Source organism: Carya illinoinensis, chromosome 11, assembly GCF_018687715.1.
Source record: "Carya illinoinensis cultivar Pawnee chromosome 11, C.illinoinensisPawnee_v1, whole genome shotgun sequence".
NCBI lineage: Eukaryota > Viridiplantae > Streptophyta > Magnoliopsida > Fagales > Juglandaceae > Carya > Carya illinoinensis.
Window position 1 is genome coordinate 19,622,499 of NC_056762.1, and position 24,396 is coordinate 19,646,894.

Consider the following 24,396-nt stretch of genomic DNA (forward strand, 5'->3'; position numbering starts at 1 on the left):
CGTAATAGGATTATATTAGTTTTTCGCTGGTAGCATGATGGGTGCGATCATACCAACACTAATGCACCGGATCCCATCAGAACTCCGCAGTTAAGCGTGCTTGGGCGAGAGTAGTACTAGGATGGGTGACCTCCTGGGAAGTCCTCGTGTTGCACCCCCCCTTTTTATTTTTACCGCATCTCCGGTCGGATGGACCGGAACGACAACCGGGCAATGGATTCTTAGGAAAATCGCACCGACCCCATCGCTATCAATCAGATCGCCAGTTGGCATGGGATAGGCAGGGTGCGGCTAGGTCGTAATAGGATTATATTAGTTTTTCGCTGGTAGCATGATGGGTGCGATCATACCAGCACTAATGCACCGGATCCCATCAGAACTCCGCAGTTAAGCGTGCTTGGGCGAGAGTAGTACTAGGATGGGTGACCTCCTGGGAAGTCCTCGTGTTGCACCCCCCCTTTTAATTTTTACCGCATCTCTGGTCGGATGGACCGGAACGAGAACCAGGGAATGGATTTTTAGGAAAATCGCACCGACCCCATCGCGTAGCAATGGGTATCGGTCAGATCGCCGGTTGGCATGAGATTGGCAGGGTGCGGCTAGGTCGTAATAGGATTATATTAGTTTTTCGCTGGTAGCATGATGGGTGCGATCATACCAGCACTAATGCACCGGATTCCATCAGAACTCCGCAGTTAAGCGTGCTTGGGCGAGAGTAGTACTAGGATGGGTGACCTCCTGGGAAGTCCTCGTGTTGCACCCCCCCTTTTTATTTTTACCGCATCTCCGGTCGGATGGACCGGAACGACAACCGGGCAATGGATTCTTAGGAAAATCGCACCGACCCCATCGCGTAGCAATGGGTATCGATCAGATCGCCGGTTGGCATGGGATAGGCAGGGTGCGGCTAGGTCGTAATAGGATTATATTAGTTTTTCGCTGGTAGCATGATGGGTGCGATCATACCAGCACTAATGCACCGGATCCCATCAGAACTCCGCAGTTAAGCGTGCTTGGGCGAGAGTAGTACTAGGATGGGTGACCTCCTGGGAAGTCCTCGTGTTGCACCCCTCCTTTTTATTTTTACCGCATCTCCGGTCGGATGGACCGGAACGACAACCGGGCAATGGATTCTTAGGAAAATCGCACCGACCCCATCGCGTAGCAATGGGTATCGATCAGATCGCCGGTTGGCATGGGATAGGCATGGTGCGGCTAGGTCGTAATAGGATTATATTAGTTTTTCGCTGGTAGCATGATGGGTGCGATCATACCAGCACTAATGCACCGGATCCCATCAGAACTCCGCAGTTAAGCGTGCTTGGGCGAGAGTAGTACTAGGATGGGTGACCTCCTGGGAAGTCCTCGTGTTGCACCCCTCCTTTTTATTTTTACCGCATCTCCGGTCGGATGGACCGGAACGACAACCGGGCAATGGATTCTTAGGAAAATCGCACCGACCCCATCGCGTAGCAATGGGTATCGATCAGATCGCCGGTTGGCATGGGATAGGCATGGTGCGGCTAGGTCGTAATAGGATTATATTAGTTTTTCGCTGGTAGCATGATGGGTGCGATCCTACCAGCACTAATGCACCGGATCCCATCAGAACTCCGCAGTTAAGCGTGCTTGGGCGAGAGTAGTACTAGGATGGGTGACCTCCTGGGAAGTCCTCGTGTTGCACCCCCCCTTTTTATTTTTACCGCATCTCCGGTCGGATGGACCGGAACGACAACCGGGCAATGGATTCTTAGGAAAATCGCACCGACCCCATCGCTATCAATCAGATCGCCAGTTGGCATGGGATAGGCAGGGTGCGGCTAGGTCGTAATAGGATTATATTAGTTTTTCGCTGGTAGCATGATGGGTGCGATCATACCAGCACTAATGCACCGGATCCCATCAGAACTCCGCAGTTAAGCGTGCTTGGGCGAGAGTAGTACTAGGATGGGTGACCTCCTGGGAAGTCCTCGTGTTGCACCCCCCCTTTTAATTTTTACCGCATCTCTGGTCGGATGGACCGGAACGAGAACCAGGGAATGGATTTTTAGGAAAATCGCACCGACCCCATCGCGTAGCAATGGGTATCGGTCAGATCGCCGGTTGGCATGAGATAGGCAGGGTGCGGCTAGGTCGTAATAGGATTATATTAGTTTTTCGCTGGTAGCATGATGGGTGCGATCATACCAGCACTAATGCACCGGATCCCATCAGAACTCCGCAGTTAAGCGTGCTTGGGCGAGAGTAGTACTAGGATGGGTGACCTCCTGGGAAGTCCTCGTGTTGCACCCCCCCTTTTTATTTTTACCGCATCTCCGGTCGGATGGACCGGAACGACAACCGGGCAATGGATTCTTAGGAAAATCGCACCGACCCCATCGCGTAGCAATGGGTATCGATCAGATCGCCGGTTGGCATGGGATAGGCATGGTGCGGCTAGGTCGTAATAGGATTATATTAGTTTTTCGCTGGTAGCATGATGGGTGCGATCATAGCAGCACTAATGCACCGGATCCCATCAGAACTCCGCAGTTAAGCGTGCTTGGGCGAGAGTAGTACTAGGATGGGTGACCTCCTGGGAAGTCCTCGTGTTGCACCCCCCCTTTTTATTTTTACCGCATCTCCGGTCGGATGGACCGGAACGACAACCGGGCAATGGATTCTTAGGAAAATCGCACCGACCCCATCGCTATCAATCAGATCGCCAGTTGGCATGGGATAGGCAGGGTGCGGCTAGGTCGTAATAGGATTATATTAGTTTTTCGCTGGTAGCATGATGGGTGCGATCATACCAGCACTAATGCACCGGATCCCATCAGAACTCCGCAGTTAAGCGTGCTTGGGCGAGAGTAGTACTAGGATGGGTGACCTCCTGGGAAGTCCTCGTGTTGCACCCCCCCTTTTAATTTTTACCGCATCTCTGGTCGGATGGACCGGAACGAGAACCAGGGAATGGATTTTTAGGAAAATTGCACCGACCCCATCGCGTAGCGATGGGTATCGGTCAGATCGCCGGTTGGCATGAGATAGGCAGGGTGCGGCTAGGTCGTAATAGGATTATATTAGTTTTTCGCTGGTAGCATGATGGGTGCGATCATACCAGCACTAATGCACCGGATCCCATCAGAACTCCGCAGTTAAGCGTGCTTGGGCGAGAGTAGTACTAGGATGGGTGACCTCCTGGGAAGTCCTCGTGTTGCACCCCCCCTTTTTATTTTTACCGCATCTCCGGTCGGATGGACCGGAACGACAACCGGGCAATGGATTCTTAGGAAAATCGCACCGACCCCATCGCGTAGCAATGGGTATCGATCAGATCGCCGGTTGGCATGGGATAGGCATGGTGCGGCTAGGTCGTAATAGGATTATATTAGTTTTTCGCTGGTAGCATGATGGGTGCGATCATACCAGCACTAATGCACCGGATCCCATCAGAACTCCGCAGTTAAGCGTGCTTGGGCGAGAGTAGTACTAGGATGGGTGACCTCCTGGGAAGTCCTCGTGTTGCACCCCCCCTTTTTATTTTTACCGCATCTCCGGTCGGATGGACCGGAACGACAACCGGGCAATGGATTCTTAGGAAAATCGCACCGACCCCATCGCGTAGCAATGGGTATCGATCAGATCGCCGGTTGGCATGGGATAGGCATGGTGCGGCTAGGTCGTAATAGGATTATATTAGTTTTTCGCTGGTAGCATGTTGGGTGCGATTATACCAGCACTAATGCACCGGATCCCATCAGAACTCCGCAGTTAAGCGTGCTTGGGCGAGAGTAGTACTAGGATGGGTGACCTCCTGGGAAGTCCTCGTGTTGCACCCCCCCTTTTTATTTTTACCGCATCTCCGGTCGGATGGACCGGAACGACAACCGGGCAATGGATTCTTAGGAAAATCGCACCGACCCCATCGCTATCAATCAGATCGCCAGTTGGCATGGGATAGGCAGGGTGCGGCTAGGTCGTAATAGGATTATATTAGTTTTTCGCTGGTAGCATGATGGGTGCGATCATACCAGCACTAATGCACCGGATCCCATCAGAACTCCGCAGTTAAGCGTGCTTGGGCGAGAGTAGTACTAGGATGGGTGACCTCCTGGGAAGTCCTCGTGTTGCACCCCCCCTTTTTATTTTTTCCGCATCTCCGGTCGGATGGACCGGAACGACAACCGGGCAATGGATTCTTAGGAAAATCGCACCGACCCCATCGCGTAGCAATGGGTATCGATCAGATCGCCGGTTGGCATGGGATAGGCATGGTGCGGCTAGGTCGTAATAGGATTATATTAGTTTTTCGCTGGTAGCATGATGGGTGCGATCATACCAGCACTAATGCACCGGATCCCATCAGAACTCCGCAGTTAAGCGTGCTTGGGCGAGAGTAGTACTAGGATGGGTGACCTCCTGGGAAGTCCTCGTGTTGCACCCCCCCTTTTAATTTTTACCGCATCTCTGGTCGGATGGACCGGAACGAGAACCAGGGAATGGATTTTTAGGAAAATCGCACCGACCCCATCGCGTAGCAATGGGTATCGGTCAGATCGCCGGTTGGCATGAGATAGGCAGGGTGCGGCTAGGTCGTAATAGGATTATATTAGTTTTTCGCTGGTAGCATGATGGGTGCGATCATACCAGCACTAATGCACCGGATCCCATCAGAACTCCGCAGTTAAGCGTGCTTGGGCGAGAGTAGTACTAGGATGGGTGACCTCCTGGGAAGTCCTCGTGTTGCACCCCCCCTTTTTATTTTTACCGCATCTCCGGTCGGATGGACCGGAACGACAACCAGGCAATGGATTCTTAGGAAAATCGCACCGACCCCATCGCGTAGCAATGGGTATCGATCAGATCGCCGGTTGGCATGGGATAGGCATGGTGCGGCTAGGTCGTAATAGGATTATATTAGTTTTTCGCTGGTAGCATGATGGGTGCGATCATACCAGCACTAATGCACCGGATCCCATCAGAACTCCGCAGTTAATCGTGCTTGGGCGAGAGTAGTACTAGGATGGGTGACCTCCTGGGAAGTCCTCGTGTTGCACCCCCCCTTTTTATTTTTACCGCATCTCCGGTCGGATGGACCGGAACGACAACCGGGCAATGGATTCTTAGGAAAATCGCACCGACCCCATCGCGTAGCAATGGGTATCGATCAGATCGCCGGTTGGCATGGGATAGGCATGGTGCGGCTAGGTCGTAATAGGATTATATTAGTTTTTCGCTGGTAGCATGATGGGTGCGATCATACCAGCACTAATGCACCGGATCCCATCAGAACTCCGCAGTTAAGCGTGCTTGGGCGAGAGTAGTACTAGGATGGGTGACCTCCTGGGAAGTCCTCGTGTTGCACCCCCCCTTTTTATTTTTACCGCATCTCCGGTCGGATGGACCGGAACGACAACCGGGCAATGGATTCTTAGGAAAATCGCACCGACCCCATCGCGTAGCAATGGGTATCGATCAGATCGCCGGTTGGCATGGGATAGGCATGGTGCGGCTAGGTCGTAATAGGATTATATTAGTTTTTCGCTGGTAGCATGATGGGTGCGATCATACCAGCACTAATGCACCGGATCCCATCAGAACTCCGCAGTTAATCGTGCTTGGGCGAGAGTAGTACTAGGATGGGTGACCTCCTGGGAAGTCCTCGTGTTGCACCCCCCCTTTTTATTTTTACCGCATCTCCGGTCGGATGGACCGGAACGACAACCGGGCAATGGATTCTTAGGAAAATCGCACCGACCCCATCGCGTAGCAATGGGTATCGATCAGATCGCCGGTTGGCATGGGATAGGCATGGTGCGGCTAGGTCGTAATAGGATTATATTAGTTTTTCGCTGGTAGCATGATGGGTGCGATCATACCAGCACTAATGCACCGGATCCCATCAGAACTCCGCAGTTAAGCGTGCTTGGGCGAGAGTAGTACTAGGATGGGTGACCTCCTGGGAAGTCCTCGTGTTGCACCCCCCCTTTTTATTTTTACCGCATCTCCGGTCGGATGGACCGGAACGACAACCGGGCAATGGATTCTTAGGAAAATCGCACCGACCCCATCGCGTAGCAATGGGTATCGATCAGATCGCCGGTTGGCATGGGATAGGCATGGTGCGGCTAGGTCGTAATAGGATTATATTAGTTTTTCGCTGGTAGCATGATGGGTGCGATCATACCAACACTAATGCACCGGATCCCATCAGAACTCCGCAGTTAAGCGTGCTTGGGCGAGAGTAGTACTAGGATGGGTGACCTCCTGGGAAGTCCTCGTGTTGCACCCCCCCTTTTTATTTTTACCGCATCTCCGGTCGGATGGACCGGAACGACAACCGGGCAATGGATTCTTAGGAAAATCGCACCGACCCCATCGCTATCAATCAGATCGCCAGTTGGCATGGGATAGGCAGGGTGCGGCTAGGTCGTAATAGGATTATATTAGTTTTTCGCTGGTAGCATGATGGGTGCGATCATACCAGCACTAATGCACCGGATCCCATCAGAACTCCGCAGTTAAGCGTGCTTGGGCGAGAGTAGTACTAGGATGGGTGACCTCCTGGGAAGTCCTCGTGTTGCACCCCCCCTTTTAATTTTTACCGCATCTCTGGTCGGATGGACCGGAACGAGAACCAGGGAATGGATTTTTAGGAAAATCGCACCGACCCCATCGCGTAGCAATGGGTATCGGTCAGATCGCCGGTTGGCATGAGATTGGCAGGGTGCGGCTAGGTCGTAATAGGATTATATTAGTTTTTCGCTGGTAGCATGATGGGTGCGATCATACCAGCACTAATGCACCGGATTCCATCAGAACTCCGCAGTTAAGCGTGCTTGGGCGAGAGTAGTACTAGGATGGGTGACCTCCTGGGAAGTCCTCGTGTTGCACCCCCCCTTTTTATTTTTACCGCATCTCCGGTCGGATGGACCGGAACGACAACCGGGCAATGGATTCTTAGGAAAATCGCACCGACCCCATCGCGTAGCAATGGGTATCGATCAGATCGCCGGTTGGCATGGGATAGGCATGGTGCGGCTAGGTCGTAATAGGATTATATTAGTTTTTCGCTGGTAGCATGATGGGTGCGATCATACCAGCACTAATGCACCGGATCCCATCAGAACTCCGCAGTTAAGCGTGCTTGGGCGAGAGTAGTACTAGGATGGGTGACCTCCTGGGAAGTCCTCGTGTTGCACCCCCCCTTTTTATTTTTACCGCATCTCCGGTCGGATGGACCGGAACGACAACCGGGCAATGGATTCTTAGGAAAATCGCACCGACCCCATCGCGTAGCAATGGGTATCGATCAGATCGCCGGTTGGCATGGGATAGGCATGGTGCGGCTAGGTCGTAATAGGATTATATTAGTTTTTCGCTGGTAGCATGATGGGTGCGATCATACCAGCACTAATGCACCGGATCCCATCAGAACTCCGCAGTTAATCGTGCTTGGGCGAGAGTAGTACTAGGATGGGTGACCTCCTGGGAAGTCCTCGTGTTGCACCCCCCCTTTTTATTTTTACCGCATCTCCGGTCGGATGGACCGGAACGACAACCGGGCAATGGATTCTTAGGAAAATCGCACCGACCCCATCGCGTAGCAATGGGTATCGATCAGATCGCCGGTTGGCATGGGATAGGCATGGTGCGGCTAGGTCGTAATAGGATTATATTAGTTTTTCGCTGGTAGCATGATGGGTGCGATCATACCAGCACTAATGCACCGGATCCCATCAGAACTCCGCAGTTAAGCGTGCTTGGGCGAGAGTAGTACTAGGATGGGTGACCTCCTGGGAAGTCCTCGTGTTGCACCCCCCCTTTTTATTTTTACCGCATCTCCGGTCGGATGGACCGGAACGACAACCGGGCAATGGATTCTTAGGAAAATCGCACCGACCCCATCGCGTAGCAATGGGTATCGATCAGATCGCCGGTTGGCATGGGATAGGCATGGTGCGGCTAGGTCGTAATAGGATTATATTAGTTTTTCGCTGGTAGCATGATGGGTGCGATCATACCAACACTAATGCACCGGATCCCATCAGAACTCCGCAGTTAAGCGTGCTTGGGCGAGAGTAGTACTAGGATGGGTGACCTCCTGGGAAGTCCTCGTGTTGCACCCCCCCTTTTTATTTTTACCGCATCTCCGGTCGGATGGACCGGAACGACAACCGGGCAATGGATTCTTAGGAAAATCGCACCGACCCCATCGCTATCAATCAGATCGCCAGTTGGCATGGGATAGGCAGGGTGCGGCTAGGTCGTAATAGGATTATATTAGTTTTTCGCTGGTAGCATGATGGGTGCGATCATACCAGCACTAATGCACCGGATCCCATCAGAACTCCGCAGTTAAGCGTGCTTGGGCGAGAGTAGTACTAGGATGGGTGACCTCCTGGGAAGTCCTCGTGTTGCACCCCCCCTTTTAATTTTTACCGCATCTCTGGTCGGATGGACCGGAACGAGAACCAGGGAATGGATTTTTAGGAAAATCGCACCGACCCCATCGCGTAGCAATGGGTATCGGTCAGATCGCCGGTTGGCATGAGATTGGCAGGGTGCGGCTAGGTCGTAATAGGATTATATTAGTTTTTCGCTGGTAGCATGATGGGTGCGATCATACCAGCACTAATGCACCGGATTCCATCAGAACTCCGCAGTTAAGCGTGCTTGGGCGAGAGTAGTACTAGGATGGGTGACCTCCTGGGAAGTCCTCGTGTTGCACCCCCCCTTTTTATTTTTACCGCATCTCCGGTCGGATGGACCGGAACGACAACCGGGCAATGGATTCTTAGGAAAATCGCACCGACCCCATCGCGTAGCAATGGGTATCGATCAGATCGCCGGTTGGCATGGGATAGGCAGGGTGCGGCTAGGTCGTAATAGGATTATATTAGTTTTTCGCTGGTAGCATGATGGGTGCGATCATACCAGCACTAATGCACCGGATCCCATCAGAACTCCGCAGTTAAGCGTGCTTGGGCGAGAGTAGTACTAGGATGGGTGACCTCCTGGGAAGTCCTCGTGTTGCACCCCTCCTTTTTATTTTTACCGCATCTCCGGTCGGATGGACCGGAACGACAACCGGGCAATGGATTCTTAGGAAAATCGCACCGACCCCATCGCGTAGCAATGGGTATCGATCAGATCGCCGGTTGGCATGGGATAGGCATGGTGCGGCTAGGTCGTAATAGGATTATATTAGTTTTTCGCTGGTAGCATGATGGGTGCGATCATACCAGCACTAATGCACCGGATCCCATCAGAACTCCGCAGTTAAGCGTGCTTGGGCGAGAGTAGTACTAGGATGGGTGACCTCCTGGGAAGTCCTCGTGTTGCACCCCTCCTTTTTATTTTTACCGCATCTCCGGTCGGATGGACCGGAACGACAACCGGGCAATGGATTCTTAGGAAAATCGCACCGACCCCATCGCGTAGCAATGGGTATCGATCAGATCGCCGGTTGGCATGGGATAGGCATGGTGCGGCTAGGTCGTAATAGGATTATATTAGTTTTTCGCTGGTAGCATGATGGGTGCGATCCTACCAGCACTAATGCACCGGATCCCATCAGAACTCCGCAGTTAAGCGTGCTTGGGCGAGAGTAGTACTAGGATGGGTGACCTCCTGGGAAGTCCTCGTGTTGCACCCCCCCTTTTTATTTTTACCGCATCTCCGGTCGGATGGACCGGAACGACAACCGGGCAATGGATTCTTAGGAAAATCGCACCGACCCCATCGCTATCAATCAGATCGCCAGTTGGCATGGGATAGGCAGGGTGCGGCTAGGTCGTAATAGGATTATATTAGTTTTTCGCTGGTAGCATGATGGGTGCGATCATACCAGCACTAATGCACCGGATCCCATCAGAACTCCGCAGTTAAGCGTGCTTGGGCGAGAGTAGTACTAGGATGGGTGACCTCCTGGGAAGTCCTCGTGTTGCACCCCCCCTTTTAATTTTTACCGCATCTCTGGTCGGATGGACCGGAACGAGAACCAGGGAATGGATTTTTAGGAAAATCGCACCGACCCCATCGCGTAGCAATGGGTATCGGTCAGATCGCCGGTTGGCATGAGATAGGCAGGGTGCGGCTAGGTCGTAATAGGATTATATTAGTTTTTCGCTGGTAGCATGATGGGTGCGATCATACCAGCACTAATGCACCGGATCCCATCAGAACTCCGCAGTTAAGCGTGCTTGGGCGAGAGTAGTACTAGGATGGGTGACCTCCTGGGAAGTCCTCGTGTTGCACCCCCCCTTTTTATTTTTACCGCATCTCCGGTCGGATGGACCGGAACGACAACCGGGCAATGGATTCTTAGGAAAATCGCACCGACCCCATCGCGTAGCAATGGGTATCGATCAGATCGCCGGTTGGCATGGGATAGGCATGGTGCGGCTAGGTCGTAATAGGATTATATTAGTTTTTCGCTGGTAGCATGATGGGTGCGATCATAGCAGCACTAATGCACCGGATCCCATCAGAACTCCGCAGTTAAGCGTGCTTGGGCGAGAGTAGTACTAGGATGGGTGACCTCCTGGGAAGTCCTCGTGTTGCACCCCCCCTTTTTATTTTTACCGCATCTCCGGTCGGATGGACCGGAACGACAACCGGGCAATGGATTCTTAGGAAAATCGCACCGACCCCATCGCTATCAATCAGATCGCCGGTTGGCATGGGATAGGCAGGGTGCGGCTAGGTCGTAATAGGATTATATTAGTTTTTCGCTGGTAGCATGATGGGTGCGATCATACCAGCACTAATGCACCGGATCCCATCAGAACTCCGCAGTTAAGCGTGCTTGGGCGAGAGTAGTACTAGGATGGGTGACCTCCTGGGAAGTCCTCGTGTTGCACCCCCCCTTTTAATTTTTACCGCATCTCTGGTCGGATGGACCGGAACGAGAACCAGGGAATGGATTTTTAGGAAAATCGCACCGACCCCATCGCGTAGCAATGGGTATCGGTCAGATCGCCGGTTGGCATGAGATAGGCAGGGTGCGGCTAGGTCGTAATAGGATTATATTAGTTTTTCGCTGGTAGCATGATGGGTGCGATCATACCAGCACTAATGCACTGGATCCCATCAGAACTCCGCAGTTAAGCGTGCTTGGGCGAGAGTAGTACTAGGATGGGTGACCTCCTGGGAAGTCCTCGTGTTGCACCCCCCCTTTTTATTTTTACCGCATCTCCGGTCGGATGGACCGGAACGACAACCGGGCAATGGATTCTTAGGAAAATCGCACCGACCCCATCGCGTAGCAATGGGTATCGATCAGATCGCCGGTTGGCATGGGATAGGCATGGTGCGGCTAGGTCGTAATAGGATTATATTAGTTTTTCGCTGGTAGCATGATGGGTGCGATCATACCTGCACTAATGCACCGGATCCCATCAGAACTCCGCAGTTAAGCGTGCTTGGGCGAGAGTAGTACTAGGATGGGTGACCTCCTGGGAAGTCCTCGTGTTGCACCCCCCCTTTTTATTTTTACCGCATCTCCGGTCGGATGGACCGGAACGACAACCGGGCAATGGATTCTTAGGAAAATCGCACCGACCCCATCGCGTAGCGATGGGTATCGATCAGATCGCCGGTTGGCATGGGATAGGCATGGTGCGGCTAGGTCGTAATAGGATTATATTAGTTTTTCGCTGGTAGCATGATGGGTGCGATCATACCAGCACTAATGCACCGGATCTCATCAGAACTCCGCAGTTAAGCGTGCTTGGGCGAGAGTAGTACTAGGATGGGTGACCTCCTGGGAAGTCCTCGTGTTGCACCCCCCCTTTTTATTTTTACCGCATCTCCGGTCGGATGGACCGGAACGACAACCGGGCAATGGATTCTTAGGAAAATCGCACCGACCCCATCGCTATCAATCAGATCGCCAGTTGGCATGGGATAGGCAGGGTGCGGCTAGGTCGTAATAGGATTATATTAGTTTTTCGCTGGTAGCATGATGGGTGCGATCATACCAGCACTAATGCACCGGATCCCATCAGAACTCCGCAGTTAAGCGTGCTTGGGCGAGAGTAGTACTAGGATGGGTGACCTCCTGGGAAGTCCTCGTGTTGCACCCCCCCTTTTTATTTTTACCGCATCTCCGGTCGGATGGACCGGAACGACAACCGGGCAATGGATTCTTAGGAAAATCGCACCGACCCCATCGCGTAGCAATGGGTATCGATCAGATCGCCGGTTGGCATGGGATAGGCATGGTGCGGCTAGGTCGTAATAGGATTATATTAGTTTTTCGCTGGTAGCATGATGGGTGCGATCATACCAGCACTAATGCACCGGATCCCATCAGAACTCCGCAGTTAAGCGTGCTTGGGCGAGAGTAGTACTAGGATGGGTGACCTCCTGGGAAGTCCTCGTGTTGCACCCCCCCTTTTTATTTTTACCGCATCTCCGGTCGGATGGACCGGAACGACAACCGGGCAATGGATTCTTAGGAAAATCGCACCGACCCCATCGCTATCAATCAGATCGCCAGTTGGCATGGGATAGGCAGGGTGCGGCTAGGTCGTAATAGGATTATATTAGTTTTTCGCTGGTAGCATGATGGGTGCGATCATACCAGCACTAATGCACTGGATCCCATCAGAACTCCGCAGTTAAGCGTGCTTGGGCGAGAGTAGTACTAGGATGGGTGACCTCCTGGGAAGTCCTCGTGTTGCACCCCCCCTTTTAATTTTTACCGCATCTCTGGTCGGATGGACCGGAACGAGAACCAGGGAATGGATTTTTAGGAAAATCGCACCGACCCCATCGCGTAGCGATGGGTATCGGTCAGATCGCCGGTTGGCATGAGATAGGCAGGGTGCGGCTAGGTCGTAATAGGATTATATTAGTTTTTCGCTGGTAGCATGATGGGTGCGATCATACCAGCACTAATGCACCGGATCCCATCAGAACTCCGCAGTTAAGCGTGCTTGGGCGAGAGTAGTACTAGGATGGGTGACCTCCTGGGAAGTCCTCGTGTTGCACCCCCCCTTTTTATTTTTACCGCATCTCCGGTCGGATGGACCGGAACGACAACCGGGCAATGGATTCTTAGGAAAATCGCACCGACCCCATCGCTATCAATCAGATCGCCAGTTGGCATGGGATAGGCAGGGTGCGGCTAGGTCGTAATAGGATTATATTAGTTTTTCGCTGGTAGCATGATGGGTGCGATCATACCAGCACTAATGCACTGGATCCCATCAGAACTCCGCAGTTAAGCGTGCTTGGGCGAGAGTAGTACTAGGATGGGTGACCTCCTGGGAAGTCCTCGTGTTGCACCCCCCCTTTTAATTTTTACCGCATCTCTGGTCGGATGGACCGGAACGAGAACCAGGGAATGGATTTTTAGGAAAATCGCACCGACCCCATCGCGTAGCGATGGGTATCGGTCAGATCGCCGGTTGGCATGAGATAGGCAGGGTGCGGCTAGGTCGTAATAGGATTATATTAGTTTTTCGCTGGTAGCATGATGGGTGCGATCATACCAGCACTAATGCACCGGATCCCATCAGAACTCCGCAGTTAAGCGTGCTTGGGCGAGAGTAGTACTAGGATGGGTGACCTCCTGGGAAGTCCTCGTGTTGCACCCCCCCTTTTTATTTTTACCGCATCTCCGGTCGGATGGACCGGAACGACAACCGGGCAATGGATTCTTAGGAAAATCGCACCGACCCCATCGCGTAGCAATGGGTATCGATCAGATCGCCGGTTGGCATGGGATAGGCATGGTGCGGCTAGGTCGTAATAGGATTATATTAGTTTTTCGCTGGTAGCATGATGGGTGCGATCATACCAGCACTAATGCACCGGATCCCATCAGAACTCCGCAGTTAAGCGTGCTTGGGCGAGAGTAGTACTAGGATGGGTGACCTCCTGGGAAGTCCTCGTGTTGCACCCCCCGTTTTTATTTTTACCGCATCTCCGGTCGGATGGACCGGAACGAGTACCGGGTAATGGATTCTTAGGAAAATCGCACCGACCCCATCGCGTAGCAATGGGTATCGATCAGATCGCCGGTTGGCATGAGATAGGCAGGGTGCGGCTAGGTCGTAATAGGATTATATTAGTTTTTCGCTGGTAGCATGATGGGTGCGATCATACCAGCACTAATGCACCGGATCCCATCAGAACTCCGCAGTTAAGCGTGCTTGGGCGAGAGTAGTACTAGGATGGGTGACCTCCTGGGAAGTCCTCGTGTTGCACCCCCCCTTTTTATTTTTACCGCATCTCCGGTCGGATGGACCGGAACGACAACCGGGCAATGGATTCTTAGGAAAATCGCACCGACCCCATCGCGTAGCAATGGGTATCGATCAGATCGCCGGTTGGCATGGGATAGGCATGGTGCGGCTAGGTCGTAATAGGATTATATTAGTTTTTCGCTGGTAGCATGATGGGTGCGATCATAGCAGCACTAATGCACCGGATCCCATCAGAACTCCGCAGTTAAGCGTGCTTGGGCGAGAGTAGTACTAGGATGGGTGACCTCCTGGGAAGTCCTCGTGTTGCACCCCCCCTTTTTATTTTTACCGCATCTCCGGTCGGATGGACCGGAACGACAACCGGGCAATGGATTCTTAGGAAAATCGCACCGACCCCATCGCTAGCAATCAGATCGCCGGTTGGCATGGGATAGGCAGGGTGCGGCTAGGTCGTAATAGGATTATATTAGTTTTTCGCTGGTAGCATGATGGGTGCGATCATACCAGCACTAATGCACCGGATCCCATCAGAACTCCGCAGTTAAGCGTGCTTGGGCGAGAGTAGTACTAGGATGGGTGACCTCCTGGGAAGTCCTCGTGTTGCACCCCCCCTTTTAATTTTTACCGCATCTCTGGTCGGATGGACCGGAACGAGAACCAGGGAATGGATTTTTAGGAAAATCGCACCGACCCCATCGCGTAGCAATGGGTATCGGTCAGATCGCCGGTTGGCATGAGATAGGCAGGGTGCGGCTAGGTCGTAATAGGATTATATTAGTTTTTCGCTGGTAGCATGATGGGTGCGATCATACCAGCACTAATGCACTGGATCCCATCAGAACTCCGCAGTTAAGCGTGCTTGGGCGAGAGTAGTACTAGGATGGGTGACCTCCTGGGAAGTCCTCGTGTTGCACCCCCCCTTTTTATTTTTACCGCATCTCCGGTCGGATGGACCGGAACGACAACCGGGCAATGGATTCTTAGGAAAATCGCACCGACCCCATCGCGTAGCAATGGGTATCGATCAGATCGCCGGTTGGCATGGGATAGGCATGGTGCGGCTAGGTCGTAATAGGATTATATTAGTTTTTCGCTGGTAGCATGATGGGTGCGATCATACCTGCACTAATGCACCGGATCCCATCAGAACTCCGCAGTTAAGCGTGCTTGGGCGAGAGTAGTACTAGGATGGGTGACCTCCTGGGAAGTCCTCGTGTTGCACCCCCCCTTTTTATTTTTACCGCATCTCCGGTCGGATGGACCGGAACGACAACCGGGCAATGGATTCTTAGGAAAATCGCACCGACCCCATCGCGTAGCGATGGGTATCGATCAGATCGCCGGTTGGCATGGGATAGGCATGGTGCGGCTAGGTCGTAATAGGATTATATTAGTTTTTCGCTGGTAGCATGATGGGTGCGATCATACCAGCACTAATGCACCGGATCTCATCAGAACTCCGCAGTTAAGCGTGCTTGGGCGAGAGTAGTACTAGGATGGGTGACCTCCTGGGAAGTCCTCGTGTTGCACCCCCCCTTTTTATTTTTACCGCATCTCCGGTCGGATGGACCGGAACGACAACCGGGCAATGGATTCTTAGGAAAATCGCACCGACCCCATCGCTATCAATCAGATCGCCAGTTGGCATGGGATAGGCAGGGTGCGGCTAGGTCGTAATAGGATTATATTAGTTTTTCGCTGGTAGCATGATGGGTGCGATCATACCAGCACTAATGCACCGGATCCCATCAGAACTCCGCAGTTAAGCGTGCTTGGGCGAGAGTAGTACTAGGATGGGTGACCTCCTGGGAAGTCCTCGTGTTGCACCCCCCCTTTTTATTTTTACCGCATCTCCGGTCGGATGGACCGGAACGACAACCGGGCAATGGATTCTTAGGAAAATCGCACCGACCCCATCGCGTAGCAATGGGTATCGATCAGATCGCCGGTTGGCATGGGATAGGCATGGTGCGGCTAGGTCGTAATAGGATTATATTAGTTTTTCGCTGGTAGCATGATGGGTGCGATCATACCAGCACTAATGCACCGGATCCCATCAGAACTCCGCAGTTAAGCGTGCTTGGGCGAGAGTAGTACTAGGATGGGTGACCTCCTGGGAAGTCCTCGTGTTGCACCCCCCCTTTTTATTTTTACCGCATCTCCGGTCGGATGGACCGGAACGACAACCGGGCAATGGATTCTTAGGAAAATCGCACCGACCCCATCGCTATCAATCAGATCGCCAGTTGGCATGGGATAGGCAGGGTGCGGCTAGGTCGTAATAGGATTATATTAGTTTTTCGCTGGTAGCATGATGGGTGCGATGATACCAGCACTAATGCACTGGATCCCATCAGAACTCCGCAGTTAAGCGTGCTTGGGCGAGAGTAGTACTAGGATGGGTGACCTCCTGGGAAGTCCTCGTGTTGCACCCCCCCTTTTAATTTTTACCGCATCTCTGGTCGGATGGACCGGAACGAGAACCAGGGAATGGATTTTTAGGAAAATCGCACCGACCCCATCGCGTAGCGATGGGTATCGGTCAGATCGCCGGTTGGCATGAGATAGGCAGGGTGCGGCTAGGTCGTAATAGGATTATATTAGTTTTTCGCTGGTAGCATGATGGGTGCGATCATACCAGCACTAATGCACCGGATCCCATCAGAACTCCGCAGTTAAGCGTGCTTGGGCGAGAGTAGTACTAGGATGGGTGACCTCCTGGGAAGTCCTCGTGTTGCACCCCCCCTTTTTATTTTTACCGCATCTCCGGTCGGATGGACCGGAACGACAACCGGGCAATGGATTCTTAGGAAAATCGCACCGACCCCATCGCGTAGCAATGGGTATCGATCAGATCGCCGGTTGGCATGGGATAGGCATGGTGCGGCTAGGTCGTAATAGGATTATATTAGTTTTTCGCTGGTAGCATGATGGGTGCGATCATACCAGCACTAATGCACCGGATCCCATCAGAACTCCGCAGTTAAGCGTGCTTGGGCGAGAGTAGTACTAGGATGGGTGACCTCCTGGGAAGTCCTCGTGTTGCACCCCCCCTTTTTATTTTTACCGCATCTCCGGTCGGATGGACCGGAACGACAACCGGGCAATGGATTCTTAGGAAAATCGCACCGACCCCATCGCGTAGCAATGGGTATCGATCAGATCGCCGGTTGGCATGGGATAGGCATGGTGCGGCTAGGTCGTAATAGGATTATATTAGTTTTTCGCTGGTAGCATGTTGGGTGCGATCATACCAGCACTAATGCACCGGATCCCATCAGAACTCCGCAGTTAAGCGTGCTTGGGCGAGAGTAGTACTAGGATGGGTGACCTCCTGGGAAGTCCTCGTGTTGCACCCCCCCTTTTTATTTTTACCGCATCTCCGGTCGGATGGACCGGAACGACAACCGGGCAATGGATTCTTAGGAAAATCGCACCGACCCCATCGCTATCAATCAGATCGCCAGTTGGCATGGGATAGGCAGGGTGCGGCTAGGTCGTAATAGGATTATATTAGTTTTTCGCTGGTAGCATGATGGGTGCGATCATACCAGCACTAATGCACCGGATCCCATCAGAACTCCGCAGTTAAGCGTGCTTGGGCGAGAGTAGTACTAGGATGGGTGACCTCCTGGGAAGTCCTCGTGTTGCACCCCCCCTTTTTATTTTTTCCGCATCTCCGGTCGGATGGACCGGAACGACAACCGGGCAATGGATTCTTAGGAAAATCGCACCGACCCCATCGCGTAGCAATGGGTATCGATCAGATCGCCGGTTGGCATGGGATAGGCATGGTGCGGCTAGGTCGTAATAGGATTATATTAGTTTTTCGCTGGTAGCATGATGGGTGCGATCATACCAGCACTAATGCACCGGATCCCATCAGAACTCCGCAGTTAAGCGTGCTTGGGCGAGAGTAGTACTAGGATGGGTGACCTCCTGGGAAGTCCTCGTGTTGCACCCCCCCTTTTAATTTTTACCGCATCTCTGGTCGGATGGACCGGAACGAGAACCAGGGAATGGATTTTTAGGAAAATCGCACCGACCCCATCGCGTAGCAATGGGTATCGGTCAGATCGCCGGTTGGCATGAGATAGGCAGGGTGCGGCTAGGTCGTAATAGGATTATATTAGTTTTTCGCTGGTAGCATGATGGGTGCGATCATACCAGCAGTAATGCACCGGATCCCATCAGAACTCCGCAGTTAAGCGTGCTTGGGCGAGAGTAGTACTAGGATGGGTGACCTCCTGGGAAGTCCTCGTGTTGCACCCCCCCTTTTTATTTTTACCGCATCTCCGGTCGGATGGACCGGAACGACAACCGGGCAATGGATTCTTAGGAAAATCGCACCGACCCCATCGCGTAGCAATGGGTATCGATCAGATCGCCGGTTGGCATGGGATAGGCATGGTGCGGCTAGGTCGTAATAGGATTATATTAGTTTTTCGCTGGTAGCATGATGGGTGCGATCATACCAGCACTAATGCACCGGATCCCATCAGAACTCCGCAGTTAATCGTGCTTGGGCGAGAGTAGTACTAGGATGGGTGACCTCCTGGGAAGTCCTCGTGTTGCACCCCCCCTTTTTATTTTTACCGCATCTCCGGTCGGATGGACCGGAACGACAACCGGGCAATGGATTCTTAGGAAAATCGCACCGACCCCATCGCGTAGCGATGGGTATCGATCAGATCGCCGGTTGGCATGGGATAGGCATGGTGCGGCTAGGTCGTAATAGGATTATATTAGTTTTTCGCTGGTAGCATGATGGGTGCGATCATACCAGCACTAATGCACCGGATCTCATCAGAACTCCGCAGTTAAGCGTGCTTGGGCGAGAGTAGTACTAGGATGGGTGACCTCCTGGGAAGTCCTCGTGTTGCACCCCCCCTTTTTATTTTTACCGCATCTCCGGTCGGATGGACCGGAACGACAACCGGGCAATGGATTCTTAGGAAAATCGCACCGACCCCATCGCTATCAATCAGATCGCCAGTTGGCATGGGATAGGCAGGGTGCGGCTAGGTCGTAATAGGATTATATTAGTTTTTCGCTGGTAGCATGATGGGTGCGATCATACCAGCACTAATGCACCGGATCCCATCAGAACTCCGCAGTTAAGCGTGCTTGGGCGAGAGTAGTACTAGGATGGGTGACCTCCTGGGAAGTCCTCGTGTTGCACCCCCCCTTTTTATTTTTACCGCATCTCCGGTCGGATGGACCGGAACGACAACCGGGCAATGGATTCTTAGGAAAATCGCACCGACCCCATCGCGTAGCAATGGGTATCGATCAGATCGCCGGTTGGCATGGGATAGGCATGGTGCGGCTAGGTCGTAATAGGATTATATTAGTTTTTCGCTGGTAGCATGATGGGTGCGATCATACCAGCACTAATGCACCGGATCCCATCAGAACTCCGCAGTTAAGCGTGCTTGGGCGAGAGTAGTACTAGGATGGGTGACCTCCTGGGAAGTCCTCGTGTTGCACCCCCCCTTTTTATTTTTACCGCATCTCCGGTCGGATGGACCGGAACGACAACCGGGCAATGGATTCTTAGGAAAATCGCACCGACCCCATCGCTATCAATCAGATCGCCAGTTGGCATGGGATAGGCAGGGTGCGGCTAGGTCGTAATAGGATTATATTAGTTTTTCGCTGGTAGCATGATGGGTGCGATCATACCAGCACTAATGCACTGGATCCCATCAGAACTCCGCAGTTAAGCGTGCTTGGGCGAGAGTAGTACTAGGATGGGTGACCTCCTGGGAAGTCCTCGTGTTGCACCCCCCCTTTTAATTTTTACCGCATCTCTGGTCGGATGGACCGGAACGAGAACCAGGGAATGGATTTTTAGGAAAATCGCACCGACCCCATCGCGTAGCGATGGGTATCGGTCAGATCGCCGGTTGGCATGAGATAGGCAGGGTGCGGCTAGGTCGTAATAGGATTATATTAGTTTTTCGCTGGTAGCATGATGGGTGCGATCATACCAGCACTAATGCACCGGATCCCATCAGAACTCCGCAGTTAAGCGTGCTTGGGCGAGAGTAGTACTAGGATGGGTGACCTCCTGGGAAGTCCTCGTGTTGCACCCCCCCTTTTTATTTTTACCGCATCTCCGGTCGGATGGACCGGAACGACAACCGGGCAATGGATTCTTAGGAAAATCGCACCGACCCCATCGCGTAGCAATGGGTATCGATCAGATCGCCGGTTGGCATGGGATAGGCATGGTGCGGCTAGGTCGTAATAGGATTATATTAGTTTTTCGCTGGTAGCATGATGGGTGCGATCATACCAGCACTAATGCACCGGATCCCATCAGAACTCCGCAGTTAAGCGTGCTTGGGCGAGAGTAGTACTAGGATGGGTGACCTCCTGGGAAGTCCTCGTGTTGCACCCCCCCTTTTTATTTTTACCGCATCTCCGGTCGGATGGACCGGAACGACAACCGGGCAATGGATTCTTAGGAAAATCGCACCGACCCCATCGCGTAGCAATGGGTATCGATCAGATCGCCGGTTGGCATGGGATAGGCATGGTGCGGCTAGGTCGTAATAGGATTATATTAGTTTTTCGCTGGTAGCATGTTGGGTGCGATCATACCAGCACTAATGCACCGGATCCCATCAGAACTCCGCAGTTAAGCGTGCTTGGGCGAGAGTAGTACTAGGATGGGTGACCTCCTGGGAAGTCCTCGTGTTGCACCCCCCCTTTTTATTTTTACCGCATCTCCGGTCGGATGGACCGGAACGACAACCGGGCAATGGATTCTTAGGAAAATCGCACCGACCCCATCGCTATCAATCAGATCGCCAGTTGGCATGGGATAGGCAGGGTGCGGCTAGGTCGTAATAGGATTATATTAGTTTTTCGCTGGTAGCATGATGGGTGCGATCATACCAGCACTAATGCACCGGATCCCATCAGAACTCCGCAGTTAAGCGTGCTTGGGCGAGAGTAGTACTAGGATGGGTGACCTCCTGGGAAGTCCTCGTGTTGCACCCCCCCTTTTTATTTTTTCCGCATCTCCGGTCGGATGGACCGGAACGACAACCGGGCAATGGATTCTTAGGAAAATCGCACCGACCCCATCGCGTAGCAATGGGTATCGATCAGATCGCCGGTTGGCATGGGATAGGCATGGTGCGGCTAGGTCGTAATAGGATTATATTAGTTTTTCGCTGGTAGCATGATGGGTGCGATCATACCAGCACTAATGCACCGGATCCCATCAGAACTCCGCAGTTAAGCGTGCTTGGGCGAGAGTAGTACTAGGATGGGTGACCTCCTGGGAAGTCCTCGTGTTGCACCCCCCCTTTTAATTTTTACCGCATCTCTGGTCGGATGGACCGGAACGAGAACCAGGGAATGGATTTTTAGGAAAATCGCACCGACCCCATCGCGTAGCAATGGGTATCGGTCAGATCGCCGGTTGGCATGAGATAGGCAGGGTGCGGCTAGGTCGTAATAGGATTATATTAGTTTTTCGCTGGTAGCATGATGGGTGCGATCATACCAGCAGTAATGCACCGGATCCCATCAGAACTCCGCAGTTAAGCGTGCTTGGGCGAGAGTAGTACTAGGATGGGTGACCTCCTGGGAAGTCCTCGTGTTGCACCCCCCCTTTTTATTTTTACCGCATCTCCGGTCGGATGGACCGGAACGACAACCGGGCAATGGATTCTTAGGAAAATCGCACCGACCCCATCGCGTAGCAATGGGTATCGATCAGATCGCCGGTTGGCATGGGATAGGCATGGTGCGGCTAGGTCGTAATAGGATTATATTAGTTTTTCGCTGGTAGCATGATGGGTGCGATCATACCAGCACTAATGCACCGGATCCCATCAGAACTCCGCAGTTAATCGTGCTTGGGCGAGAGTAGTACTAGGATGGGTGACCTCCTGGGAAGTCCTCGTGTTGCACCCCCCCTTTTTATTTTTACCGCATCTCCGGTCGGATGGACCGGAACGACAACCGGGCAATGGATTCTTAGGAAAATCGCACCGACCCCATCGCGTAGCAATGGGTATCGATCAGATCGCCGGTTGGCATGGGATAGGCATGGTGCGGCTAGGTCGTAATAGGATTATATTAGTTTTTCGCTGGTAGCATGATGGGTGCGATCATACCAGCACTAATGCACCGGATCCCATCAGAACTCCGCAGTTAAGCGTGCTTGGGCGAGAGTAGTACTAGGATGGGTGACCTCCTGGGAAGTCCTCGTGTTGCACCCCCCCTTTTTATTTTTACCGCATCTCCGGTCGGATGGACCGGAACGACAACCGGGCAATGGATTCTTAGGAAAATCGCACCGACCCCATCGCGTAGCAATGGGTATCGATCAGATCGCCGGTTGGCATGGGATAGGCATGGTGCGGCTAGGTCGTAATAGGATTATATTAGTTTTTCGCTGGTAGCATGATGGGTGCGATCATACCAGCACTAATGCACCGGATCCCATCAGAACTCCGCAGTTAAGCGTGCTTGGGCGAGAGTAGTACTAGGATGGGTGACCTCCTGGGAAGTCCTCGTGTTGCACCCCCCCTTTTTATTTTTACCGCATCTCCGGTCGGATGGACCGGAACGACAACCGGGCAATGGATTCTTAGGAAAATCGCACCGACCCCATCGCTATCAATCAGATCGCCAGTTGGCATGGGATAGGCAGGGTGCGGCTAGGTCGTAATAGGATTATATTAGTTTTTCGCTGGTAGCATGATGGGTGCGATCATACCAGCACTAATGCACCGGATCCCATCAGAACTCCGCAGTTAAGCGTGCTTGGGCGAGAGTAGTACTAGGATGGGTGACCTCCTGGGAAGTCCTCGTGTTGCACCCCCCCTTTTAATTTTTACCGCATCTCTGGTCGGATGGACCGGAACGAGAACCAGGGAATGGATTTTTAGGAAAATCGCACCGACCCCATCGCGTAGCCATGGGTATCGGTCAGATCGCCGGTTGGCATGAGATTGGCAGGGTGCGGCTAGGTCGTAATAGGATTATATTAGTTTTTCGCTGGTAGCATGATGGGTGCGATCATACCAGCACTAATGCACCGGATTCCATCAGAACTCCGCAGTTAAGCGTGCTTGGGCGAGAGTAGTACTAGGATGGGTGACCTCCTGGGAAGTCCTCGTGTTGCACCCCCCCTTTTTATTTTTACCGCATCTCCGGTCGGATGGACCGGAACGACAACCGGGCAATGGATTCTTAGGAAAATCGCACCGACCCCATCGCGTAGCAATGGGTATCGATCAGATCGCCGGTTGGCATGGGATAGGCAGGGTGCGGCTAGGTCGTAATAGGATTATATTAGTTTTTCGCTGGTAGCATGATGGCTGCGATCATACCAGCACTAATGCACCGGATCCCATCAGAACTCCGCAGTTAAGCGTGCTTGGGCGAGAGTAGTACTAGGATGGGTGACCTCCTGGGAAGTCCTCGTGTTGCACCCCTCCTTTTTATTTTTACCGCATCTCCGGTCGGATGGACCGGAACGACAACCGGGCAATGGATTCTTAGGAAAATCGCACCGACCCCATCGCGTAGCAATGGGTATCGATCAGATCGCCGGTTGGCATGGGATAGGCATGGTGCGGCTAGGTCGTAATAGGATTATATTAGTTTTTCGCTGGTAGCATGATGGGTGCGATCATACCAGCACTAATGCACCGGATCCCATCAGAACTCCGCAGTTAAGCGTGCTTGGGCGAGAGTAGTACTAGGATGGGTGACCTCCTGGGAAGTCCTCGTGTTGCACCCCTCCTTTTTATTTTTACCGCATCTCCGGTCGGATGGACCGGAACGACAACCGGGCAATGGATTCTTAGGAAAATCGCACCGACCCCATCGCGTAGCAATGGGTATCGATCAGATCGCCGGTTGGCATGGGATAGGCATGGTGCGGCTAGGTCGTAATAGGATTATATTAGTTTTTCGCTGGTAGCATGATGGGTGCGATCCTACCAGCACTAATGCACCGGATCCCATCAGAACTCCGCAGTTAAGCGTGCTTGGGCGAGAGTAGTACTAGGATGGGTGACCTCCTGGGAAGTCCTCGTGTTGCACCCCCCCTTTTTATTTTTACCGCATCTCCGGTCGGATGGACCGGAACGACAACCGGGCAATGGATTCTTAGGAAAATCGCACCGACCCCATCGCTATCAATCAGATCGCCAGTTGGCAT

The 24,396-nt window shown here is 52.6% G+C and overlaps 80 non-coding genes across 80 annotated transcripts; all 80 read left to right on the plus strand.

Moving 5' to 3' along the window:
- Positions 1-39: 39 nt before the first annotated feature.
- On the plus strand, positions 40-158 carry LOC122288202. The gene has a single exon (XR_006235473.1). It is a non-coding gene; the product is annotated as a 5S ribosomal RNA (ribosomal RNA).
- Positions 159-336: 178 nt separating this feature from the next.
- LOC122286505 lies at positions 337-455 on the plus strand. The gene has a single exon (XR_006233828.1). It is a non-coding gene; the product is annotated as a 5S ribosomal RNA (ribosomal RNA).
- A 189-nt stretch (positions 456-644) lies between these two features.
- On the plus strand, positions 645-763 carry LOC122287555. The gene has a single exon (XR_006234845.1). It is a non-coding gene; the product is annotated as a 5S ribosomal RNA (ribosomal RNA).
- A 189-nt stretch (positions 764-952) lies between these two features.
- On the plus strand, positions 953-1,071 carry LOC122286506. Its single transcript, XR_006233829.1, has one exon. It is a non-coding gene; the product is annotated as a 5S ribosomal RNA (ribosomal RNA).
- A 189-nt stretch (positions 1,072-1,260) lies between these two features.
- On the plus strand, positions 1,261-1,379 carry LOC122286507. Its single transcript, XR_006233830.1, has one exon. It is a non-coding gene; the product is annotated as a 5S ribosomal RNA (ribosomal RNA).
- Positions 1,380-1,568: 189 nt separating this feature from the next.
- Positions 1,569-1,687, plus strand: LOC122287951. Its single transcript, XR_006235231.1, has one exon. It is a non-coding gene; the product is annotated as a 5S ribosomal RNA (ribosomal RNA).
- A 178-nt stretch (positions 1,688-1,865) lies between these two features.
- LOC122286508 lies at positions 1,866-1,984 on the plus strand. Its single transcript, XR_006233831.1, has one exon. It is a non-coding gene; the product is annotated as a 5S ribosomal RNA (ribosomal RNA).
- A 189-nt stretch (positions 1,985-2,173) lies between these two features.
- On the plus strand, positions 2,174-2,292 carry LOC122286509. Its single transcript, XR_006233832.1, has one exon. It is a non-coding gene; the product is annotated as a 5S ribosomal RNA (ribosomal RNA).
- A 189-nt stretch (positions 2,293-2,481) lies between these two features.
- Positions 2,482-2,600, plus strand: LOC122288364. Its single transcript, XR_006235628.1, has one exon. It is a non-coding gene; the product is annotated as a 5S ribosomal RNA (ribosomal RNA).
- A 178-nt stretch (positions 2,601-2,778) lies between these two features.
- LOC122286510 lies at positions 2,779-2,897 on the plus strand. Its single transcript, XR_006233833.1, has one exon. It is a non-coding gene; the product is annotated as a 5S ribosomal RNA (ribosomal RNA).
- Positions 2,898-3,086: 189 nt separating this feature from the next.
- LOC122286511 lies at positions 3,087-3,205 on the plus strand. Its single transcript, XR_006233834.1, has one exon. It is a non-coding gene; the product is annotated as a 5S ribosomal RNA (ribosomal RNA).
- A 189-nt stretch (positions 3,206-3,394) lies between these two features.
- Positions 3,395-3,513, plus strand: LOC122286512. Its single transcript, XR_006233835.1, has one exon. It is a non-coding gene; the product is annotated as a 5S ribosomal RNA (ribosomal RNA).
- Positions 3,514-3,702: 189 nt separating this feature from the next.
- On the plus strand, positions 3,703-3,821 carry LOC122287291. Its single transcript, XR_006234592.1, has one exon. It is a non-coding gene; the product is annotated as a 5S ribosomal RNA (ribosomal RNA).
- Positions 3,822-3,999: 178 nt separating this feature from the next.
- Positions 4,000-4,118, plus strand: LOC122286513. Its single transcript, XR_006233836.1, has one exon. It is a non-coding gene; the product is annotated as a 5S ribosomal RNA (ribosomal RNA).
- Positions 4,119-4,307: 189 nt separating this feature from the next.
- Positions 4,308-4,426, plus strand: LOC122286515. The gene has a single exon (XR_006233837.1). It is a non-coding gene; the product is annotated as a 5S ribosomal RNA (ribosomal RNA).
- A 189-nt stretch (positions 4,427-4,615) lies between these two features.
- LOC122286517 lies at positions 4,616-4,734 on the plus strand. Its single transcript, XR_006233839.1, has one exon. It is a non-coding gene; the product is annotated as a 5S ribosomal RNA (ribosomal RNA).
- A 189-nt stretch (positions 4,735-4,923) lies between these two features.
- On the plus strand, positions 4,924-5,042 carry LOC122287720. The gene has a single exon (XR_006235008.1). It is a non-coding gene; the product is annotated as a 5S ribosomal RNA (ribosomal RNA).
- A 189-nt stretch (positions 5,043-5,231) lies between these two features.
- On the plus strand, positions 5,232-5,350 carry LOC122286518. The gene has a single exon (XR_006233840.1). It is a non-coding gene; the product is annotated as a 5S ribosomal RNA (ribosomal RNA).
- Positions 5,351-5,539: 189 nt separating this feature from the next.
- On the plus strand, positions 5,540-5,658 carry LOC122287721. The gene has a single exon (XR_006235009.1). It is a non-coding gene; the product is annotated as a 5S ribosomal RNA (ribosomal RNA).
- Positions 5,659-5,847: 189 nt separating this feature from the next.
- On the plus strand, positions 5,848-5,966 carry LOC122286519. The gene has a single exon (XR_006233841.1). It is a non-coding gene; the product is annotated as a 5S ribosomal RNA (ribosomal RNA).
- A 189-nt stretch (positions 5,967-6,155) lies between these two features.
- Positions 6,156-6,274, plus strand: LOC122288203. Its single transcript, XR_006235474.1, has one exon. It is a non-coding gene; the product is annotated as a 5S ribosomal RNA (ribosomal RNA).
- Positions 6,275-6,452: 178 nt separating this feature from the next.
- LOC122286520 lies at positions 6,453-6,571 on the plus strand. The gene has a single exon (XR_006233842.1). It is a non-coding gene; the product is annotated as a 5S ribosomal RNA (ribosomal RNA).
- A 189-nt stretch (positions 6,572-6,760) lies between these two features.
- LOC122287556 lies at positions 6,761-6,879 on the plus strand. Its single transcript, XR_006234846.1, has one exon. It is a non-coding gene; the product is annotated as a 5S ribosomal RNA (ribosomal RNA).
- A 189-nt stretch (positions 6,880-7,068) lies between these two features.
- Positions 7,069-7,187, plus strand: LOC122286521. Its single transcript, XR_006233843.1, has one exon. It is a non-coding gene; the product is annotated as a 5S ribosomal RNA (ribosomal RNA).
- A 189-nt stretch (positions 7,188-7,376) lies between these two features.
- Positions 7,377-7,495, plus strand: LOC122287722. The gene has a single exon (XR_006235010.1). It is a non-coding gene; the product is annotated as a 5S ribosomal RNA (ribosomal RNA).
- Positions 7,496-7,684: 189 nt separating this feature from the next.
- LOC122286523 lies at positions 7,685-7,803 on the plus strand. Its single transcript, XR_006233845.1, has one exon. It is a non-coding gene; the product is annotated as a 5S ribosomal RNA (ribosomal RNA).
- A 189-nt stretch (positions 7,804-7,992) lies between these two features.
- Positions 7,993-8,111, plus strand: LOC122288204. The gene has a single exon (XR_006235475.1). It is a non-coding gene; the product is annotated as a 5S ribosomal RNA (ribosomal RNA).
- A 178-nt stretch (positions 8,112-8,289) lies between these two features.
- Positions 8,290-8,408, plus strand: LOC122286524. The gene has a single exon (XR_006233846.1). It is a non-coding gene; the product is annotated as a 5S ribosomal RNA (ribosomal RNA).
- A 189-nt stretch (positions 8,409-8,597) lies between these two features.
- Positions 8,598-8,716, plus strand: LOC122287557. Its single transcript, XR_006234847.1, has one exon. It is a non-coding gene; the product is annotated as a 5S ribosomal RNA (ribosomal RNA).
- Positions 8,717-8,905: 189 nt separating this feature from the next.
- LOC122286525 lies at positions 8,906-9,024 on the plus strand. Its single transcript, XR_006233847.1, has one exon. It is a non-coding gene; the product is annotated as a 5S ribosomal RNA (ribosomal RNA).
- A 189-nt stretch (positions 9,025-9,213) lies between these two features.
- On the plus strand, positions 9,214-9,332 carry LOC122286526. The gene has a single exon (XR_006233848.1). It is a non-coding gene; the product is annotated as a 5S ribosomal RNA (ribosomal RNA).
- A 189-nt stretch (positions 9,333-9,521) lies between these two features.
- LOC122287952 lies at positions 9,522-9,640 on the plus strand. Its single transcript, XR_006235232.1, has one exon. It is a non-coding gene; the product is annotated as a 5S ribosomal RNA (ribosomal RNA).
- A 178-nt stretch (positions 9,641-9,818) lies between these two features.
- On the plus strand, positions 9,819-9,937 carry LOC122286527. Its single transcript, XR_006233849.1, has one exon. It is a non-coding gene; the product is annotated as a 5S ribosomal RNA (ribosomal RNA).
- Positions 9,938-10,126: 189 nt separating this feature from the next.
- Positions 10,127-10,245, plus strand: LOC122286529. Its single transcript, XR_006233851.1, has one exon. It is a non-coding gene; the product is annotated as a 5S ribosomal RNA (ribosomal RNA).
- A 189-nt stretch (positions 10,246-10,434) lies between these two features.
- Positions 10,435-10,553, plus strand: LOC122288365. Its single transcript, XR_006235629.1, has one exon. It is a non-coding gene; the product is annotated as a 5S ribosomal RNA (ribosomal RNA).
- Positions 10,554-10,731: 178 nt separating this feature from the next.
- LOC122286531 lies at positions 10,732-10,850 on the plus strand. The gene has a single exon (XR_006233852.1). It is a non-coding gene; the product is annotated as a 5S ribosomal RNA (ribosomal RNA).
- Positions 10,851-11,039: 189 nt separating this feature from the next.
- On the plus strand, positions 11,040-11,158 carry LOC122287397. Its single transcript, XR_006234692.1, has one exon. It is a non-coding gene; the product is annotated as a 5S ribosomal RNA (ribosomal RNA).
- A 189-nt stretch (positions 11,159-11,347) lies between these two features.
- On the plus strand, positions 11,348-11,466 carry LOC122287186. Its single transcript, XR_006234490.1, has one exon. It is a non-coding gene; the product is annotated as a 5S ribosomal RNA (ribosomal RNA).
- Positions 11,467-11,655: 189 nt separating this feature from the next.
- On the plus strand, positions 11,656-11,774 carry LOC122287318. Its single transcript, XR_006234617.1, has one exon. It is a non-coding gene; the product is annotated as a 5S ribosomal RNA (ribosomal RNA).
- A 178-nt stretch (positions 11,775-11,952) lies between these two features.
- On the plus strand, positions 11,953-12,071 carry LOC122286532. The gene has a single exon (XR_006233853.1). It is a non-coding gene; the product is annotated as a 5S ribosomal RNA (ribosomal RNA).
- Positions 12,072-12,260: 189 nt separating this feature from the next.
- Positions 12,261-12,379, plus strand: LOC122286533. The gene has a single exon (XR_006233854.1). It is a non-coding gene; the product is annotated as a 5S ribosomal RNA (ribosomal RNA).
- Positions 12,380-12,557: 178 nt separating this feature from the next.
- On the plus strand, positions 12,558-12,676 carry LOC122287398. The gene has a single exon (XR_006234693.1). It is a non-coding gene; the product is annotated as a 5S ribosomal RNA (ribosomal RNA).
- A 189-nt stretch (positions 12,677-12,865) lies between these two features.
- Positions 12,866-12,984, plus strand: LOC122286534. Its single transcript, XR_006233855.1, has one exon. It is a non-coding gene; the product is annotated as a 5S ribosomal RNA (ribosomal RNA).
- A 178-nt stretch (positions 12,985-13,162) lies between these two features.
- Positions 13,163-13,281, plus strand: LOC122287400. The gene has a single exon (XR_006234695.1). It is a non-coding gene; the product is annotated as a 5S ribosomal RNA (ribosomal RNA).
- Positions 13,282-13,470: 189 nt separating this feature from the next.
- LOC122286535 lies at positions 13,471-13,589 on the plus strand. The gene has a single exon (XR_006233856.1). It is a non-coding gene; the product is annotated as a 5S ribosomal RNA (ribosomal RNA).
- Positions 13,590-13,778: 189 nt separating this feature from the next.
- Positions 13,779-13,897, plus strand: LOC122286536. Its single transcript, XR_006233857.1, has one exon. It is a non-coding gene; the product is annotated as a 5S ribosomal RNA (ribosomal RNA).
- A 189-nt stretch (positions 13,898-14,086) lies between these two features.
- On the plus strand, positions 14,087-14,205 carry LOC122286537. The gene has a single exon (XR_006233858.1). It is a non-coding gene; the product is annotated as a 5S ribosomal RNA (ribosomal RNA).
- A 189-nt stretch (positions 14,206-14,394) lies between these two features.
- On the plus strand, positions 14,395-14,513 carry LOC122288366. Its single transcript, XR_006235630.1, has one exon. It is a non-coding gene; the product is annotated as a 5S ribosomal RNA (ribosomal RNA).
- A 178-nt stretch (positions 14,514-14,691) lies between these two features.
- On the plus strand, positions 14,692-14,810 carry LOC122286538. Its single transcript, XR_006233859.1, has one exon. It is a non-coding gene; the product is annotated as a 5S ribosomal RNA (ribosomal RNA).
- Positions 14,811-14,999: 189 nt separating this feature from the next.
- Positions 15,000-15,118, plus strand: LOC122287401. Its single transcript, XR_006234696.1, has one exon. It is a non-coding gene; the product is annotated as a 5S ribosomal RNA (ribosomal RNA).
- A 189-nt stretch (positions 15,119-15,307) lies between these two features.
- Positions 15,308-15,426, plus strand: LOC122287188. The gene has a single exon (XR_006234491.1). It is a non-coding gene; the product is annotated as a 5S ribosomal RNA (ribosomal RNA).
- Positions 15,427-15,615: 189 nt separating this feature from the next.
- LOC122287319 lies at positions 15,616-15,734 on the plus strand. Its single transcript, XR_006234618.1, has one exon. It is a non-coding gene; the product is annotated as a 5S ribosomal RNA (ribosomal RNA).
- A 178-nt stretch (positions 15,735-15,912) lies between these two features.
- On the plus strand, positions 15,913-16,031 carry LOC122286539. The gene has a single exon (XR_006233860.1). It is a non-coding gene; the product is annotated as a 5S ribosomal RNA (ribosomal RNA).
- Positions 16,032-16,220: 189 nt separating this feature from the next.
- LOC122286541 lies at positions 16,221-16,339 on the plus strand. Its single transcript, XR_006233862.1, has one exon. It is a non-coding gene; the product is annotated as a 5S ribosomal RNA (ribosomal RNA).
- Positions 16,340-16,517: 178 nt separating this feature from the next.
- On the plus strand, positions 16,518-16,636 carry LOC122288178. The gene has a single exon (XR_006235447.1). It is a non-coding gene; the product is annotated as a 5S ribosomal RNA (ribosomal RNA).
- Positions 16,637-16,825: 189 nt separating this feature from the next.
- On the plus strand, positions 16,826-16,944 carry LOC122286542. The gene has a single exon (XR_006233863.1). It is a non-coding gene; the product is annotated as a 5S ribosomal RNA (ribosomal RNA).
- A 189-nt stretch (positions 16,945-17,133) lies between these two features.
- Positions 17,134-17,252, plus strand: LOC122286543. The gene has a single exon (XR_006233864.1). It is a non-coding gene; the product is annotated as a 5S ribosomal RNA (ribosomal RNA).
- Positions 17,253-17,441: 189 nt separating this feature from the next.
- On the plus strand, positions 17,442-17,560 carry LOC122286544. Its single transcript, XR_006233865.1, has one exon. It is a non-coding gene; the product is annotated as a 5S ribosomal RNA (ribosomal RNA).
- A 178-nt stretch (positions 17,561-17,738) lies between these two features.
- LOC122286545 lies at positions 17,739-17,857 on the plus strand. The gene has a single exon (XR_006233866.1). It is a non-coding gene; the product is annotated as a 5S ribosomal RNA (ribosomal RNA).
- Positions 17,858-18,046: 189 nt separating this feature from the next.
- Positions 18,047-18,165, plus strand: LOC122286546. The gene has a single exon (XR_006233867.1). It is a non-coding gene; the product is annotated as a 5S ribosomal RNA (ribosomal RNA).
- A 189-nt stretch (positions 18,166-18,354) lies between these two features.
- Positions 18,355-18,473, plus strand: LOC122288156. Its single transcript, XR_006235428.1, has one exon. It is a non-coding gene; the product is annotated as a 5S ribosomal RNA (ribosomal RNA).
- Positions 18,474-18,662: 189 nt separating this feature from the next.
- LOC122287723 lies at positions 18,663-18,781 on the plus strand. The gene has a single exon (XR_006235011.1). It is a non-coding gene; the product is annotated as a 5S ribosomal RNA (ribosomal RNA).
- A 189-nt stretch (positions 18,782-18,970) lies between these two features.
- Positions 18,971-19,089, plus strand: LOC122287320. The gene has a single exon (XR_006234619.1). It is a non-coding gene; the product is annotated as a 5S ribosomal RNA (ribosomal RNA).
- Positions 19,090-19,267: 178 nt separating this feature from the next.
- LOC122286547 lies at positions 19,268-19,386 on the plus strand. The gene has a single exon (XR_006233868.1). It is a non-coding gene; the product is annotated as a 5S ribosomal RNA (ribosomal RNA).
- A 189-nt stretch (positions 19,387-19,575) lies between these two features.
- On the plus strand, positions 19,576-19,694 carry LOC122286548. Its single transcript, XR_006233869.1, has one exon. It is a non-coding gene; the product is annotated as a 5S ribosomal RNA (ribosomal RNA).
- A 178-nt stretch (positions 19,695-19,872) lies between these two features.
- LOC122287402 lies at positions 19,873-19,991 on the plus strand. The gene has a single exon (XR_006234697.1). It is a non-coding gene; the product is annotated as a 5S ribosomal RNA (ribosomal RNA).
- Positions 19,992-20,180: 189 nt separating this feature from the next.
- Positions 20,181-20,299, plus strand: LOC122286549. Its single transcript, XR_006233870.1, has one exon. It is a non-coding gene; the product is annotated as a 5S ribosomal RNA (ribosomal RNA).
- A 189-nt stretch (positions 20,300-20,488) lies between these two features.
- LOC122286550 lies at positions 20,489-20,607 on the plus strand. The gene has a single exon (XR_006233871.1). It is a non-coding gene; the product is annotated as a 5S ribosomal RNA (ribosomal RNA).
- A 189-nt stretch (positions 20,608-20,796) lies between these two features.
- On the plus strand, positions 20,797-20,915 carry LOC122286552. Its single transcript, XR_006233873.1, has one exon. It is a non-coding gene; the product is annotated as a 5S ribosomal RNA (ribosomal RNA).
- Positions 20,916-21,093: 178 nt separating this feature from the next.
- LOC122286553 lies at positions 21,094-21,212 on the plus strand. Its single transcript, XR_006233874.1, has one exon. It is a non-coding gene; the product is annotated as a 5S ribosomal RNA (ribosomal RNA).
- A 189-nt stretch (positions 21,213-21,401) lies between these two features.
- Positions 21,402-21,520, plus strand: LOC122286554. Its single transcript, XR_006233875.1, has one exon. It is a non-coding gene; the product is annotated as a 5S ribosomal RNA (ribosomal RNA).
- A 189-nt stretch (positions 21,521-21,709) lies between these two features.
- LOC122288157 lies at positions 21,710-21,828 on the plus strand. Its single transcript, XR_006235429.1, has one exon. It is a non-coding gene; the product is annotated as a 5S ribosomal RNA (ribosomal RNA).
- A 189-nt stretch (positions 21,829-22,017) lies between these two features.
- Positions 22,018-22,136, plus strand: LOC122287724. Its single transcript, XR_006235012.1, has one exon. It is a non-coding gene; the product is annotated as a 5S ribosomal RNA (ribosomal RNA).
- Positions 22,137-22,325: 189 nt separating this feature from the next.
- Positions 22,326-22,444, plus strand: LOC122286555. Its single transcript, XR_006233876.1, has one exon. It is a non-coding gene; the product is annotated as a 5S ribosomal RNA (ribosomal RNA).
- Positions 22,445-22,633: 189 nt separating this feature from the next.
- Positions 22,634-22,752, plus strand: LOC122286557. The gene has a single exon (XR_006233877.1). It is a non-coding gene; the product is annotated as a 5S ribosomal RNA (ribosomal RNA).
- Positions 22,753-22,930: 178 nt separating this feature from the next.
- LOC122286558 lies at positions 22,931-23,049 on the plus strand. The gene has a single exon (XR_006233878.1). It is a non-coding gene; the product is annotated as a 5S ribosomal RNA (ribosomal RNA).
- A 189-nt stretch (positions 23,050-23,238) lies between these two features.
- LOC122287558 lies at positions 23,239-23,357 on the plus strand. Its single transcript, XR_006234848.1, has one exon. It is a non-coding gene; the product is annotated as a 5S ribosomal RNA (ribosomal RNA).
- Positions 23,358-23,546: 189 nt separating this feature from the next.
- On the plus strand, positions 23,547-23,665 carry LOC122287992. Its single transcript, XR_006235270.1, has one exon. It is a non-coding gene; the product is annotated as a 5S ribosomal RNA (ribosomal RNA).
- A 189-nt stretch (positions 23,666-23,854) lies between these two features.
- On the plus strand, positions 23,855-23,973 carry LOC122286559. The gene has a single exon (XR_006233879.1). It is a non-coding gene; the product is annotated as a 5S ribosomal RNA (ribosomal RNA).
- Positions 23,974-24,162: 189 nt separating this feature from the next.
- On the plus strand, positions 24,163-24,281 carry LOC122287953. Its single transcript, XR_006235233.1, has one exon. It is a non-coding gene; the product is annotated as a 5S ribosomal RNA (ribosomal RNA).
- The last annotated feature ends 115 nt before the right edge of the window (positions 24,282-24,396 follow it).